This window comes from Thamnophis elegans, chromosome 7, assembly GCF_009769535.1.
Source record: "Thamnophis elegans isolate rThaEle1 chromosome 7, rThaEle1.pri, whole genome shotgun sequence".
NCBI classification, from domain to species: Eukaryota; Metazoa; Chordata; class Lepidosauria; order Squamata; family Colubridae; genus Thamnophis; species Thamnophis elegans.
The window spans coordinates 41,967,812-41,985,438 of record NC_045547.1 but is presented as its reverse complement, the minus strand read 5'-3'; positions in this window follow the sequence as shown (position 1 = coordinate 41,985,438).

Below are 17,627 nucleotides of genomic sequence, written 5' to 3'. Positions count from 1 at the left end.
GTGAAAAAGAAGCCAAAACCACAAACCACATGACAATGCACAAAAGCCATTCAAAGTGTAATTTGAATGGACTCTCATCTCTACCTCCAAGCTTATTTTGAGGAAGGTGCCCATGCCAGGCTGAGCTGCCTTCATAGACATGGGATGATGTAACGTTCTCAAGATGGTTTTTTTTTACCCTGTGTGTCAAAATCAGTCTCAGCGACACATAAGTACATAGAAGCTTTGTGTCTAACTAAAACATCTGGATATACTGTAGATCAGCCTTGTCAGTGAAACTATATAAAAAAGACAGAAATGTTAAACAATAGACTGGAAATTGTTGAACAGTGCTGGAGTTCTATTTCAATACTATTCACTGGAGTTATTGTATATATCAATAAGCAGGTGGAAATGAATCTGCAGCTGAAGACCCAGCAGAAGAAAATGGGATTTGAGGCTGTTATGACCAGATTGGTTGGTGGAAAGAACTGTAGCTTTTGGAGCACGCATCAGATGTCTGCAGAGATAATTTGACAAGTTGTTGGAATCCAAAAAGGAAATAATTATCTTTCCTGCTTTCTCTCTACTTCCCTAGTTCAAAAATGAGCACAGAAGTGAAAGTACTAAAAGACGCTTCCTGAGATAGAAACAGGAGTGAAAAAGATAAATCACTATAGAAAACCAAAATGAAAAGATCCATCTATAATGGTATGTGCATATTTATTAAGCTATGTGAGATGGAAATACACACACATTATTTCCATAAATGCACTGCAACAATAAAAAAAAATCCCTGTCCTTTCCCCATACTGTATTCTTTTATCTCTAGCTTAGCAAAGTTAAGTCAAAGGTTCTGTTGAATTTCAAGGCAATGAGTATCAAACATGAGTACTAAAAGTTTTCTTCCAAGGCAGTATAACAAATAGTACAATAACATAATATGATACAGCAATAAATCATATACAGAAATACTGTGGAATAGTAATATAGCCCAGGTAAGCAATCACAAAGTATTAACAAAAGAGACCAGGATAAAAAAAAGTTATGCCCCTTCTGCCTCTAAGGTAACCTTAGAGAGAAGATGGGTGGACCACTTCAATGCAGTTAGATCTGCATTGAAGTTCTATCCAATGGAGATTCCAAATTTGCTTATGGAGGTTCTGAACCATCATTGACCAGATGATGGTCTCATCTCACAGGATTTTACAAAACAAGGAGAATGTTAATCTGATATTGGAATGCTTTGCCTTCCTGCTAGGAATAAGACTATCAAGTGTAAGGATTATCTCAGGTAGCAATGAGTTCATCTCTATGTATTGGGGCCTCTGTTTCTCAAGGTTAATTGCATTGAAGATGAGAAAGATAATCCTACTGACACAGGTTTAGTTTAGTTTAGTTTATTATTTATAGGCCGCCCTTTTCCCTGAGGGGACTCAGGGCGGCTTACAATTTATAGGGAAGGGGATACAAGACAATGAAACAATAAACATGAAAACAGTGCAAGTAAAAATAAAACACAACATTCATCATTCGGGTGGGGGCAGATTACGATCTTTATCCCCAGGCCTGACGGGATAGCCAGGTCTTGAGGGCTGTGCGGAAGGTCTGGAGGGTGGTGAGGGTACGAATCTCCACGGGGAGATCATTCCAAAGGGTCGGAGCTACTACTGAAAAGGCTCTCCTCCGCGTAGTTGCCAGTCGACACTGACTGGCAGATGGAACTCGGAGGAGGCCTGATCTGTGCGATCGAATAGGTCGCAAGGAGGTAATTGGCAGGAGGCGGTCTCTCAAGTACGCAGATCCACTGCCATGAAGGGCTTTATGGGTGGTAAGTAGGACCTTGAAGCGCACCCGGAGATCAACAGGTAGCCAGCGCAGCTCGCGGAGGATGGGTGTTATGTGGGCAAACCGAGGTGCACCCACAATCACTCGCGCGGCCGCATTCTGTACTAGCTGAAGTCGCCGGATGCTCTTCAAGGGCAGCCCCATGTAGAGCACGTTGCAGTATTCCAGCCTAGAGGTCACAAGGGCCCGAGTGACTGTTGTGAGAGCCTCCCGGTTCAGGTAGGGTCGCAACTGGCGCACCAGGCGAACCTGGGCAAATGCCCCCCTGGTCACAGCCGTCAGATGGTGGTCGAAAGTCAGCTGTGGGTCCAGGAGGACTCCCAAGTTGCGAACCCTGTCTGATGGGTATAAAATTTGACCCCCCAGCCTGAGTGATGGAACACTAACCAAATTATTGGGAGGGAAACACAACAACCACTCGGTCTTCTCCGGGTTGAGTACAAGCTTGTTAGCCCTCATCCAGTCCCTAACGGCTTCAAGACCCCGGTTCATCACGTCCACCGCTTCATTGGGACAAGATAGAACAAAGCATAACTAAAGATACTTTAATGATTAAAACAAATGCTTAATTTTGTGATACAATATTGAACCATTACACAAAACTATAAAAACCTGTAGAATTCTATGTAATATGCATTTAAGGGGAAGATGTACCATCACTATTCATGTCTTCCTTTTCAGTCTTGTAAAATCATCACCACACCTCCTAACATAGGTAGACCAGGTTCTACTATACTATAGACAGATTTAGCAGTCAATGGGGCCAATTTGAGTCCTTGGAAGCCGACTAGAAAGATTCTCAGTTTGTGAGAGGGGAGCCAGAAGGTGAGATGTGAATTTTTTGCTCCTTTCCTTTGTGATGAACTGGTCCTGTTTCTCACCTAGCAGTATCACATACACATGTTTTTTTTCTTAAACTCTTCTTTCTCTCTAGGCAGTTTACAAGAAAAAAAGAAGAATTATTTTTAAATTATCTTTAATAAAGTCATCATAATAAAACCAACAAGGCTTAAGAACAAAAATGTAAAGCCACTTTTTAATATGTAAAATAAAAATAACAGAACAAGCCAGTTTGGTCCCTTTATAGATTATCTTATAAATGTCTAGTTTGATTAGGCATATCATTAATCATTAATATCATTAGCATGTGGAACAGCCAGAAATACCTGAAGGAAAGAGTCAAATGACATGAGAGAAGGATGTCAAATTTTGGTAGACTGACTAGATGGAATAACTGCTAGACCTGAACTGTCCATAATAAATATTGAAGACAGTTTTTGAAACTAGAATGATTTGAAGGCCTGCATGAATGTTCAGTGCTTCTAATCAATACTATGCATGATTTCTGTACAGGTAAATAGGCTTTAATGTCTAAAATGAACTACATTGGAATGGACAGTGTCATCTAAATATGTACAGAGAGCCTTCAGTCCTGGGACATAATCAGGGAGTTCTAGATTCAAGTTCCCTCAATTACAGAGAGCACTCTCTCTCTCTCTCTCTCTGTCTCTCTCTCTCTCTCTCTCTCTCTCTCCCTCCCTCCTTCCCTCCCCCCTCTCTCTCACCTCGCCCTCCCTCCCTCTCAGCCTTGAGTCCTAGTGATCATTTACCCAAGTCCCTGCAGTTTCCTTGGCAAGATTTCAGAATCTGATTTGCTACTGCCTGGTTACTAGGGCTGAGTGAGGACTAGCCCAGGTTTACCCAGCTGGCTTTGTGGCTAAGGTAAAAGCAGAACTTACATATTCCTGATTTTTAGCCTGGTCTCTCCTGTTTATTCCAGAGATAAAGATTCCTGTGTATTTTGAATTAGTTATGTTATTTGGGTCATCTGTCCCTCAGCCCAACCTATTTCATGTATTTGCTGTTGTGGAATTCTAATCCAATATAATTTGTGTGGAATATAATACAAACGTAACTTATTTAAATAATTACAGCAGAGTTTTGAATTAAATTCAGGTAAAAGGCTGTATATAATTAATCTAAATCCCAATGTTTATATGTTTATCAAGGTCAACATTCTTTTGTTTGCGTGAATTGTACTTTTAAGATAGATAGATAGATAGATAGATAGATAGATAGATAGATAGATAGATAGATAGATAGATAGATAGATAGATAGATAAGTTTATTTATATGCCGCCCTTTTCCCTGGGGGGACTCAGGGCGGCTCACAATCCAAGAGGGAGGGGGAGACAAACTTTTTAACATATAAGACAATAAGACATATAAGAAATTGGCTTTGGCTTTTATTTCGTTGTATACATGATGTACAATGACAATAAAGGCTATATACTATTATTGTTCTTGTCAGGATGATGTTGCAATATAAAAGCAAGCAGATACTTGAAGTATGTTTTTTCCTAAGAGGAAAAAAGGTAAAAGCACAATTCTGATACTGTTAATAGGGGGTCAGCCTCATCTTCCACAATGTCCGAGGTTGCTACATGGGTACTCTGAGTTCCTACCATCATCCAGCTAATCTTTGTTGCCCCTGTTAGAGCCCCTGACTGCTGAGCCTGGCACCCATCTGTCTCTCCGTTCAGCATTGGCACTCAGCCAAACAGCTGAGGTGATGGCTGCTATTATCAGCAAGCCAGGAAGCATGATTCAATGGAATCAAGGCTTACAGAGGTGGCGATTATCAGTGAGTTCCCTGGGGTCATGTTAAACTGCCGAAATGAAACTTATCTTTAATGGATGGAGGAGCAGATCAGTGGGGAGGGGGTTGCTTGGGAGTCTTTGACTTTATGCATTCCAATAGGGCACTGGTGATAGGCTCAGGGGGGGAAAGTGGAAATGTGGGAGGGATTGGCCACTGGATGCTGGGTGGGATTCAAGGGATTGGTTTATAAGGTGGAGGGGAGCAGGGAGCAGCAGCTCCAACAATTATTAGCAATAGCAATAGCAGTAGACTTATATACCGCTTCATAGGCCTTTCAGGCCTCTCTAAGCGGTTTACAGAGAGTCAGCATATTGCCCCCAACAATCTGGGTCCTCATTTTACCCACCTCGGAAGGATGGAAGGCTGAGTCAACCCTGAGCCGGTGAGATTTGAACCGCTGACCTGCTGATCTAGCAGTAGCCTGCAGTGCTGCATTTAACCACTGTGCCACATTCCATTTTTGCAAGAGTTTGGTGGTCAGTTAGTACCAATGTGATAAAGAAGCATGTAAACCAGGATTGGTATTTTTTTTAATTGTTTCATTGGATCCTTGACATAGGATGTACATTCAGGAGTTAGTTGATTCTGATTTTTTTTACTTTTAAGAACACAGTATTGCAAAATCTATTCTTCTATCTATCATCTACTATCTATCTATCTATCTATCTATCTATCTATCTATCTATCTATCTATCTATCTATCTATCTATCTATCTATTTATCGATCTGCATATATTCTCCCCTTATTAGAGAGATTGCCAGGGAGGGCAGACAATTTTTATCTAGGATTTCTCCTCCAGGACACTAACCCGGTTACCACGTATGCAGTGGCAAAGTTCTGTGCTGCTGCAATGTCCATAAGAAAAAAATTGGCTACAGTATAGTACCATTTTGTACCAATTATCTGGAAATACCTTTAACAATCTTTGGACCATAATGTTATTATCCACTTTTAATGTAAATACTTTTAATTATATGTAATGTTAGTATTTTTAATATAGTGTAAAGACAAATATATATTGCTGGTATTTGACCGTAATAAAGATCTTACTTAATCTATCTATCTATCTATCTATCTATCTATCATCTATCTATCTATCTATCTATCTACTATCATCTATCTATCATCTATCTATCTATCTATCTATCTCTATCTATCTATCTATCTATCTATCTATCTATCTCTATCTATCATCTCTCTATCATCTATCTATCTATCTATCTATCTATCATCTCTCTACCTATCTATCTGATACTCATCATATCTGATGGCTGTGGATTCCCTAATTAATTATTATGTAAAAACATGTTATCATTCTTGAATTTCTTGCATTTAATTTCAATGGCTGTTCCGGGGATTTGAGAAAATAGAATCATTTATCTTGTTTTCCAAATCTGTACCATTGTCCACATTTCCTGCTTAATTCCTATTAAGCTAAGAAAAACCCAACCAACCCAACCAACCCAACCAACTCAACCAATCATCTTTACCAGATGCTATTTTAGCTCCCTAAACATTTTAGTAGCTGTTTCTTTCATCTATAGAACTTTATAGAAGAACTTTATTTAAAAGGTAAAATATACCAGAGTACTGCATATAATATCCTAATGGATCCATAATATTGAATTTACTTCTTAATAGTCAATGTCATATTGTCAAGTGAGTAAAGTGAAATTACAAAGCAGAAAGTATGGATTATAGAAACAAGTAGCATCATAATTCATACTCATACAAGATACTAAGATGGTTAATTTTGGTATTATTCACCTAATTTCAAATACTGTTCCCCATGTGACTTTCTGTAAATAGCTTTAAGTAGAGTTAGCTGACCACTTATACTTTACACTCATTTAAAGCTGGCATATTTTGATTTATGTAAAATATTTTAGGCATGCTCACAGAGCCAATAGTTATAAATCTTTCACTGTGTCTGTATCTATAGCTCTATAAGATAGCATATAAAAACATAGAAAATGTTATCAGCAAAGTAAAAGCTTCTTGAAGCAGAAAAATGTCAAGGGAAAGTACCATTTCAATGATAGAAAAAAGTACTACCTACAATATATTTTGATTAAATTAAGCTAGAATATACATCATAGTTTCAGGGCAAGTAGAATGAGCTTGAAATTGGAAAATAATAAACATTTAGATTTTTCTCCAAGCTTATATTATCCTGTAAAATTAAGCAAAAATTGTCATTGAATCACATTTTCTTTACATTTTCTTTCCTAGAATAATGTGTGTTGAATTTTAAATAAAAACCATTCTGAGCTACTCAGTTAAAAAAAAATCTGTTCATAAGAAGTTCTTCAGTTAGTTAAATATTTATGATGGCCTGATTCATGTTTTCAAATTGCAGGATCTAATTTAGCTTGATGTATTTCTCAAACAGATGTAGATGTATTTAAACAATGAGTTCTTTTAAATGTTCTTTTTATGTTGCAAAGTCAAAATGCCTTTCCAATTCTTGAGGGAATCTACTTCTACATGCCAATGGAATATAATGGAAGGGAAGTTCTTTTGCTTCACTCTGCCTAAAGGAGAACTGATTAGTTGTAGAGATGAGAACTCCTGGGGTTAGGGAGAAGAGCCACAGGATGAGGAGGAAATGTTTGAAACTCTTTTCAAGCTTTCCAAAAACACTTCTATGGAAGATTCCTGTACATCAGCCTTTTCCTAAATATTGCTTGTTAGAACAGTATTTTGGCTCAAATGAATTGAGGTCTCACTTAAGATATAACTAATAAGCCAATCTGCAAATGTGGTTATTTGCCAGATGGCTCCCGTCTAAATTTTAATTCACAAGAGACATTCCATCAATCATTCCAGTGTACAGAATCAGATTGTTGGAAAGAACAGTTTCAAAGCTCTGCCAAATGGCAATTGCCATTTTAGTTTTGGATGTGTAAGAGAGCACAATCAAATCATTTCTAAGGTTACCCTTTAAAATATTTCCAGTGAAGTTTGCTAATAGTGCCACCTGTCAGCTGCTGGAGGGGGCAGTTAAATCATCCCACCACAGGCAGCTGGCAAACTAATATATCATAAAATATAATTGGTTACTGCTTTCAGTACTTGTGTCTCAGCCAGGAAGTAATAGAATATTTGTGATCCTAGTCACAGGTCCAGAAATCATTCTTACCTTCCTGCTATTTGATTGTGGCTCATGGGATTCATGAAGTATGCTTCTTGAGTTCCTTTTTGTAAATCTCTCTCTTCTTCTTGAAATACTAGTTCATCTCTTCTTTATCTCTTGGCACTATAGATCACTTGCAGGGAGGAATTAGACTCTATAATCTTTTTGTTCTTTTCTTTAATACCTTCCTGATTATAGCAATGAAAAATCAGTATGAATGAATCATTTTAAGCAGCATCCTTGGGCAGTGGATGTACTCTGAGAAGTTTCCATATTTTATTCTAGAGACAGCCAAACTTTCAGAGACTGGGGTTACACAATGGATCTGGATGGAGGACAAAGACCTCATCTCATATGACAGAACTCAACATGAACATTGATTGAATTTTTATTTTCTTGATTTTAAGTTTAGACTGTAAAGTGTGTTTTTTTAAAAGCAACATTAAACCTGTTTTAGGGCTATTTCCATGCTTCCTGCCTAGTTTGGGATAACCTATGTCATTGATTTTGTTGTCAACTATAGGAATTGATGTCAAGAATTCCAATGCAGTTTTGTGTAATGTCTGGTTTCAGAGTGCCATAAAATTATGTTTTCACTTTGGGGAAAGAATATTAGTAGGCTGTCTATAAACAAGGTTTGGGGTTTCAAAAAGTCTGACAGCTGCAGACTTTTTTGCCCCTCTCTACTGCTTATCATTTTTGCTTGTTTTGGTTTTTAAGATTTCTCTCTAATTCTTCCCTTTTGCTCATGTTGAGCATAGCCCATTGTTTGCTGGTTCTTATGCTTGTGCCATAGTGATAGAAAAGGGGAAAATAGATGCTCTGTTTCAACCGTGGCATGTCCTTATCTAGCACTAAAATCCCAGAACTATAATATTTCTCCAATTTAAAATCTCCAATTTTAAAAGAGTATAAAACTATAAATGGCTGTTTAGGAGCTAAAGGATTCAATGCAGCATGCCTCTAAATATACATTGCAATATAACATGCATGCATGTATTAGAACCTTGCTTGTTGATTTCTCAAATAGAACTGAGCTGAATAATCAGTTCAATAGATAGTGGAACTAACTGTTGACCATTGACTTGACACAGCAAAGCTCTTTTTATATTGGTTACATTCATAAGTAGTTGTTGAAGACTAAATTCCATTGAAACCAGTGAGTGTACTAATGCAAGTGAAAATAGCAAAAGAATAATAGAAGCACGGATATAATAATTTCAGTCAAAGAGAAGGAGGAATAGGTATTTACAGGATAACTAAACTATTTTTGGCAAAGCATCAATATAACTCATGGTAAGACTGTAGCGTAATGCTATATTTAAAATAATTGTGCATTTAGACTAAAATATCATATTCAATTTCCTTTCCCTGGAAATGAGCCACTTGTGTATGTAGGTACATGTGAATGTGTGTTAAAAATATATCCCAGTGGCCAAATTAGATGCTAAAGACTAACTGCTTTTGATTTCTAGCTCTGAACAAATACATTCTTTGAAAAAGTGGCAGTGGAAATAATTTTAAAATATTTTTTCAGGAAAACATTTTTTTAAAAATGGAGTGGGAATAAACATAACAGCTGTCTGAAACTTTGCAAAGCAGTCATGGATAGACAAGTGAAATGTTGTTTATGCTCTATATACTCTGGAACATATTTTCTAAATGCACAACCTTGTAATTGTGACAATTGTATAATTATATGAATAATAATCATTGGAGCATGCTAGTCAGTCAAGATCAGATTTGAAGTGAGATTCAATTTACAGTTTAACAATTAAAAGCAAAAATAATAAGATCTAGTTTAAATGGATTTGAATATTTTGATAGAGAAAATTTTTTATTTATTTACTTTCTTCATGCCATTATGTTTATGTATAACGTGACCTGAAATGATGGTAGCATTTCTTAAGCAAGATTCTGCTTCCTGATATGCAATATCACAATTTAAGTAAATGTAATCATAATTATCCAACTCTCTAAGAATACTTGTAGGAAGACTTCAACACATGTTTTTTTTTCCTTTACCAAAAAGTAGAGTCATTGAAACAGAGTAAATTTAGATCTGATAGCTTTCTGTTGTCATTTAAGAAAGAAAACAATTATAGCAATTAGACAGAATATACATATATTTATTTTGAATATTCACAATGCATGAGTGGAATAATAAAACTATGTAAATTGCAGTGATGTGTAGTGAGGTTTATGGCTGGTGAGGAAAAAAGAAAGAAAGTGGCTTTTGGTCGCTCCACCACTATGTCCAACATAGAAGTGTCCCACCTCTATGTCAGACATAGCGGCAGGGCGGCCAAAAGCCACTTTCTTGAAAGCGGCTTTTGGCTGCCCTGAAAAGCCGCTTTCTAGAAAGAAAGAAAGTGCCAGCCCACCAGCAGAGGTGGGTAAAAGACCCGTCTCTGCTGGTGGGCTGCCCCGACACAGAGAAAGAAAGCTGACGGGCTGGCCCTCTCTTCTCAAACAAGCCGCTTTCTAGAAAGAAAGAAAGAAAGAAAGAAAGAAAGAAAGAAGAAAGAAAGAAGAAAGAAAGAAAGAAAGAAAGAAGAAAGAAAGAAAGTGTCAGCCCACTGCAGGGTGGGTAAAAGAGCCGCTCTGCAGGCGGGGCTGCCCCGACACAGAGAAAGAAAGCTGGTGGGCTGCCCTCCCTGCCTCTCCTACCCCCTTCCCTCTGAGTGAAGAAACAAACAAACAAACACACACCACAAATTACTTACAATTACTTACAAATTACATTAATTTTGAATTCCTCTCCCTCCCTCTGACCCACATACCTTTTCCAGCTGTTTCACAATCACAGAGGATTTCAACTCTGCTCTTGCCTGCCATCATGAAAATGTAAAAATATAAAAGGAAAAAGGCAAGAGCTGTTGAGGTCAGGCTGGGTTAGCTGCTGCCAGAGTCACCAATGGATGACTCTGCTTAACTAGAGGAGGCAAGAGAACCACATGCCTCATCTAAATAAGGAAATTTTCAGCTTTTAACCCTTGCTTAACTCTGCTCGAGTGATCATAAAGTTAGACTAAATGAGGCAAGTGGTTCTCCCGCCTCCTCCTGTAGACGGCACCTTTTTAGAGGCTTTTTTAAACAGTTAAGCACTAAGCAGAGTCATCCACTGTGACTCTGGCAGCAACTACCTCAGCCTTTTTCCTTTTACATTTTTTTCCTTTTCATGATGACAGTGGTGAGGCTCTGCCTCCCCTGCCTCCCCCAACTGCACGTCACTGGTAAATTGGATAATAGCATTTGGTATGCAAATTTTGAACAGCTTCATCCTAGACTGCTATCAGACAGATTTGGCACCCAACCACTCTTGATGGACTATTGATGGAATCCCTCTTTAACATTAAAACTTGAACAAAATGCAGTTCCCAGCAATGAAGCAAGGTAAACTGCTTGAGGCACATGTATGAGTAAATAATATTTACTCCCTCTTTTTCTCTCTCTGTTTCTTTCTCCACCTCCTACTAGGCTATTTTTTCCCTTTCTTTCTTTTAAAAAATGTTTGAGTTGCTCTCTTTCTTTTTAAACTAATTGGTATCATCTGCAATTTTCAGATTAATACAGCTTGGAATGTTGGTTTATATTTCCTATTCTTGCAATATAAAGTCATAGGTGTAAAAGTGTATTTGAAGAAGGAAAGCATACAATTTAAATGAAAGAATTGTGTGTTAAGAAAACATAAGGAAACCTGAGGAAAATGGAACGACATGAAGTTTTAGAAGATTGAATTCTAGAAAACTAAAATGTGTGGTAAACAGATCGCTTAATTTTGCCTGTTACACAATTTTGTCTGTTACACAACAGAGTTCTCAGTAAAAGCTTTATCAATTATTGAACCAGTACCTTATTGAAATAAGTGATTTTAACTAAATTTTGTACAAAAAATCCTCTTAATTTCAATGTGAATCTACTTTGAACTTAGTAAAACTAAATTACATTGAAGTTTTCCTGGATCACCTTCAACACAAATCATTGTCAAGAAGTTGATTTATGCATTTCACAACTCCAGCCACATTTTTTTAAATTGTCTTTACAAATAATGCTTCTAACAATACTATGAATCTTCCCTGAGGGAGTGACTGACAGTTAATTATTTGGATTATCATGTAAATTAATGAAGTGTAGATTAATGGAGCCTCTCTGTAATTACAATTAGTTTGCCTTTAAGACAGTGGAAATTTTTATTATACCTCCATGTTGGCAAAGTATTTTCCTTAAGTTAACTTCACAGGACCTCATAACTTTCACCATAAATATTTCATGATGTTTTAATAGGAAGGAAGGAAGGAAGGAAGGAAAAAAGGAAGGAAGGAAGGAAGGAAGGAATTAATGTCTGTGAAAAACTTTTCCTCCTGGCAGTCTCATAATACAACACCTCTCTATTATTATTTTTGTTGATATTATGGATTACATATTACGCATATGAACCTTTCTACATGATGAACATGCTTTTCTGCTGAGATCATCCTCTGCTTTATGTATCATCTGCAAAAACATAGGAGCTTACAGATATATTTAGAAAAGGCTAATTGTCTAAAAGAGGAAAGACATTTTGTAGCATTATTAACATTATTAAATTTGTTACCACAAAACTGATTAGAACCACTAATGAAGGAGGTTTGAATGTAAATCAGACAAATATATGGATGATAATGATCTCATTCAATGCAATATATTTAGATTCTGTAAGAATTCAAAAGGATGCTTTCCACTAATAGGGAACACAAAACTCCCTTTGAAGTTCTTTTTCAAACAATGCCTACCATCTCTATTACTAAAAGTGAAGCAAAGCGGATATAGAGTTCCTTTTCATGTTGTTCCAAGCCTCCCATCTGGTAGACTGCTTTAGTGGAAAATTAATAACTATGTGATATTGTGCGTGATAAACCATTTCCAAGTTTAACTGAATCTCTGTTTGGTGATTATGAACCAACAATCAAGGGAAACAGAGACAGATGAAAAGAGAGATATTTGAATCCAGGGTAGATAATTATAAGGCACTTTTAAAATACTTACTGAGAAATGGAAGTGTTTCAAGTATGTCTAAATATAATGTGTTACATGCCATTGAGGACTACGTGCATGTGATACTGAAATAAGAAGCCAAAATTAAGGATCCCAATGAAATGATACAAAGAATGAACAAAACATGAAATATCTTTGTCATATTAAGTAACAGAATTTTTAAAAATAAAATCTACTTATGAAAAATAAACAACCTAACTGCTGAGATTGATACCAGAAATGTGCTGAACTCAGGCAAGACAACACTTGTTGATTCACTAGGTCAAAGTCTGTCCCCTAAACAGAAAGAACGTTCCCATCACAGATGGCTGACCTTGACTACCAGTAGATCATATAAAACATGAGTCTCTGCAGACTCAATTAATTGGCCCGAAAGAGCCTCCCAGTAAGATATGGGATGTATTGGAAGCTCAATATATTGTTTCAAGTTAACTGCTGAAATTCTCTTTTTTTTCTTCTGTTATGTTCTTAAAAGTGATGTGGTGGTTAAGATGCTGAGCTTGTCAATCAGAAAGGTCAGCAGTATGGCAGTTCGAATCCCCAGTGCTGCGTAATGGAGCTCCCATTACTTGTCCAATCTCCTGCAAACCTAGCAGTTCGAAAGCACGTAAAAACACAAGTAGAAAAATAAGAACCACCTTTGGTGGGAAGGTGTTCTGTGTGCCTTCGGCGTTTAGTCATGCCGGCCATATGATCACAGAGACATGTTCGGACAGTGCTGGCTCTTTGGCTTTGAAATGCAGATGACCACTACCCACTAGAGCAGTGGTTCTCAACCTGTGGGTCAAGACACCTTTGGGGGTCAAACGACCCTTTCACAGGGGTCGCCTAAGACCGTTGGAAAACACATATTTTCAAAAAAAATATGGAAAACATAAAATAATTTTATGGTTGGGGGTCACAACATGAGGAACTGTATTAAGGGGTCGTGACATTAGGAAGATTGAGACCCACTGCCCTAGAGTCAGGAACAACTAGCACATATGTGTGAGGAGAACCTTTACCTTTATGTTCTTATAGCACAGGTTTTGAAGATGAATTTTAACATATCTATTAAGACCTATAAACATAAACCAGTACAAATAATTGTGAAACTTTTTTAGCTATTACCTTCTGAAAATGATTTTTCTGGGTAATATTTGTATCTTTTCCCAGCTAAATGCAACTAGCAGATTACCCAGACAGAGATATTTTAAAAAAATGTTTATTTTATACAACAGCAGGAAATGCTTAGTTAGATTTTCTTCCAAATTTCTGGAACTGATTTGAAAGTCTAGTAACCAGGAATCCTTCTGAGTTCCTCAGCTAAAAGACTTCTTTTTGCTCCATTTCCATATTAATTGCTTGAACTGTTACATACAGTATTTCTAATAGGCTTTTCAAAACTTACTGGAGTTCAATAATTGACTCCATAAGGCACTCTTAAAAATGTTGGCCACTATATGTCTGGTCACATATTGGATTATTCATGTAGAATTAAATATGATATATAGTCCATCCTTTCTTTTTCATTTTGTTCCTTTGAATATGTGTCCTTATCCCTAACATTTAAATATGTAAAATAAATGAGAATATTAAGCGTGAGATGTGTGCTAATGGAATAGACATTGGATGCTCTCATGGTTAAGCCAAAGGATTCTATACTTCAGTAGAATCTTATCAAGTACCAAAATAATTCCAAAGATACTTATTTTCAGGTAAATCAGCATGGGACTATATTGTTATTTATATATATTCTAACATTTACTTCTTCACTGCTATTGGATTTTAACAGTACGTAATTGTGATTCATTGAACAAATATAGGTAATAGCTTCCACCCTGGCACCTCCTCATAGTAAATGTCCCACTATTTGTAGAGAGGTTTAGAGGTCAAAGTGAAGTAAAATAAGTAGTGTTCTATCAAGACTGTGAAAATGCACTTTAGTTTCCTTGAGAAATAATGTTTGGTGTTCTTGATAAGAGAACTGTAGAACTGAAATCTTAAGATGTTGCTTAATCATAAATGGCTGTCAAATTACATTTTAGGGTTTTATCTCACCTATCTCATACATAAAGATGCTTTTATCAGCTGCCTTTAAGTGATATGAGGTGGTAACAGAACCTCCATCTCATGTCCAGTTTACTTATGAGGCAACATAAAACAATGTTTAGATGCTCCCATATGGAGGAGATGTTTTCCATATCCAAAATATATTTTTAAAGAAAGACAATTTAAGGTATCTCAGAGATGAGGCATTAAAAAACATGATACGGGATAATGATTTTCTTAGCTTCTTCAATAAATCCAGTGAACATCTATGACAATTTTCCTCCACCCCACTGATTTCTGAGAATACCATTGGTTTTGTGTTGAATGTGTGAATTTGAGAGGTATGTTGAAGCATTCTGATGTCAAATTAAGATCTCAAATATAAGGTTTCAGAGTGGAAGCAAGGATTCACCAGTCACCAAAATTGACTTTAAAGGTTTTGCTATTTGTATGATTCAGAAGTCATTCTAGGCATTGCTTCCAATTCTTTATTTCAAAGGCAATGGAGATATTGAGATATGAATGTGTGGTTTTCCATCAGTTGCCTGCCTTCCAATTTAATATTTAGCAAGCAAGCCATTTTAAATGTTCATTTTCAGTGCTTTTCAGAATTATACCTTAATTCCAGAATCATAACTATCAGGGCAGAAACACTGTGGCTCTGGAATGTTTTCCTTTATCTCCTCTTTTTTGTTTGTTCAGTGATGAAAAAGGGGAATGAAAATGTGAAGAAGAAAAAAAAAGGAAAGAAAGAGGGGTGGAGTAAAAATGCTATTCTATGTTTTGTTTCATAGCAATAGAGAACATTGTCAAACAGAAAAGGAAAGAAAACACGGCAGATGTTTTAAGAGCCATAGTATATCTGTCTGGGTGCATGTCTTCTACCTGGATGTGAATTCATAGCTAATAAAGATTACCTCAAAATCATTGAGGTTTAAGAACTGCTTTGTCATGATACAGTATCTTCAAATATTAGAATGTCCAAACTTAACAGCCTTTCACCAGAGAAAAGCAGCTAGGGAAATTTGGATACGGATGCTCCAACATATCAGTTTTTGCATAGGAAAATGCTTTTAATTTAATGGAGATATTGGATAATTATTTGTAGATTGTAGAATGGCTCAGATGGTTATGGCATCTAAGAAAAAGAAGCAATAATCCTTAATCCAGGACAGATTACTGAGCAATGAAAAAGCTAAGAATATATCATTTTGCTGGTGCTGAGATGGACAAATGACTAACACCAAGATTACAGTATGAGATTTATAACACTGGAGAACAACTTAATCTCCTCCACTAATAAAGAACCTACATTAACAGAAGACAGTAAAATTCAGTAATTAAAATCATCATAAACTGCTGCCTTGATGAACAACCTTCAAACCTAAATTACTGAGCCCTCAGAAGATCCTATCTTTCAGCAAGGTCTTTTCATAGCACATACTGTAATTGCTTATTTTCAACAGAACAACAATCTCACTCATAAATTTAACAGTGTTAAAACAGGAGGAAAGAGAGGGATCATAGCTAAATCTCTAAGCCGTAAAGTAAACCCACAAAATCCTTTTTTTTTTTTGCTCTCATGAGTCCTCTGTTAAACCACTGACTATCTCTATGTGAACATTTCAACAAAATGTAGCTTTTGTGCATGTTGTGACAAAGACCATCAATAAGACTGACAGCTGAACAGACAAGAAATAGTAAAATCATTCTTAAGGTGTCCCTCACAAAGTCACAAAACCTTGACCTGAAAGCAGTTGAGTGGCTTCCTAACTCCCTTTATATTTTACTTACTTTTAAGCAATAAACTGTATCTTCTATGCCACTTATAATGAAACTGTTTCTTGCCAGTTTTAAAATCACATCAATTAAGAGTTTTCAAGGGCTTCAACTTCAACATTTTATATAAGGTTATTAAATATGAAACCATAAAGCTTGAATGCAGTGCATCTGACCTTGGAATCCAGTGTATCCCACCAGCTGACATAATAGTGAACAGCAAATTCTACAATATTTCATCAAAGAAGCTATGCCAGACACAGAACTGGAATAGCATAAAAGAAACTGGATCTTCCAGTAAACTTTTAGAATGACTCAGAGAAATGGGGACTCAAATAAAGTTGCTAACTGATTGAGGGAGGTTGGTAAAATCATTACTTTAATTACACAGGTTATTGTACTATTAAAAGTATGCTATATGACAAATATCAATAACTCACTATTTACTGATTCTGTTTCTGAAATCTCAGTCATCAAAATCCATGAGAAAGTTTAGCTGGGCTTTAATTATATGACCCTGAAGGACGAGAACCATAAACTTAACAAGAAAAACTTAACCAGAGTCAACTTGAAGCCTACAACTCTCTTTTTAAGGATAAATAAAAATAAGAAAGTGATTTAAACACTCATAGCCTCCATATTCAGGAGTTGTCATTTCCTAAGCACATGGCAAGCTTTCCAATCATTTTGGGTGCAATTGTTAGCCACTTTACAGAGCTTTGTGTTTATTGAGTATTTATAGTTAGCTTATATCAGTGACATGCAGTCAGGGGAGGCAGGGGAGGCACAGCCTCACCACTGTCAATCATAAAAAGGAAAAAAAATGTAAATGGGAAAAGACGAGTGCTAGGCTAGCTAGCTGCTGCCACACCGTGAATGACTGCCTGTTTAAAAAAGCCTCTAAAAAGCGCCCTCTACTATGAGGCAGGAGAACTGCATGCCTCATCTAGTCTGACTTTTTAGGCGCTCGAGCAGAGTTAAGCGAGGGTTAAAAGCCTAAAAAACCCCAAGGTAGTTGAGGCATGCAGTTCTCCTGCGTCATAGTAGAGGGCACATTTTTTAGAGGCTTCAATTCTGTCATTCTGTTTAAAACTGCAGCATCGCGCTCACTCTTCGTCTGTATGTTCCTCCTTAACATACAGATGAAGAAAGCC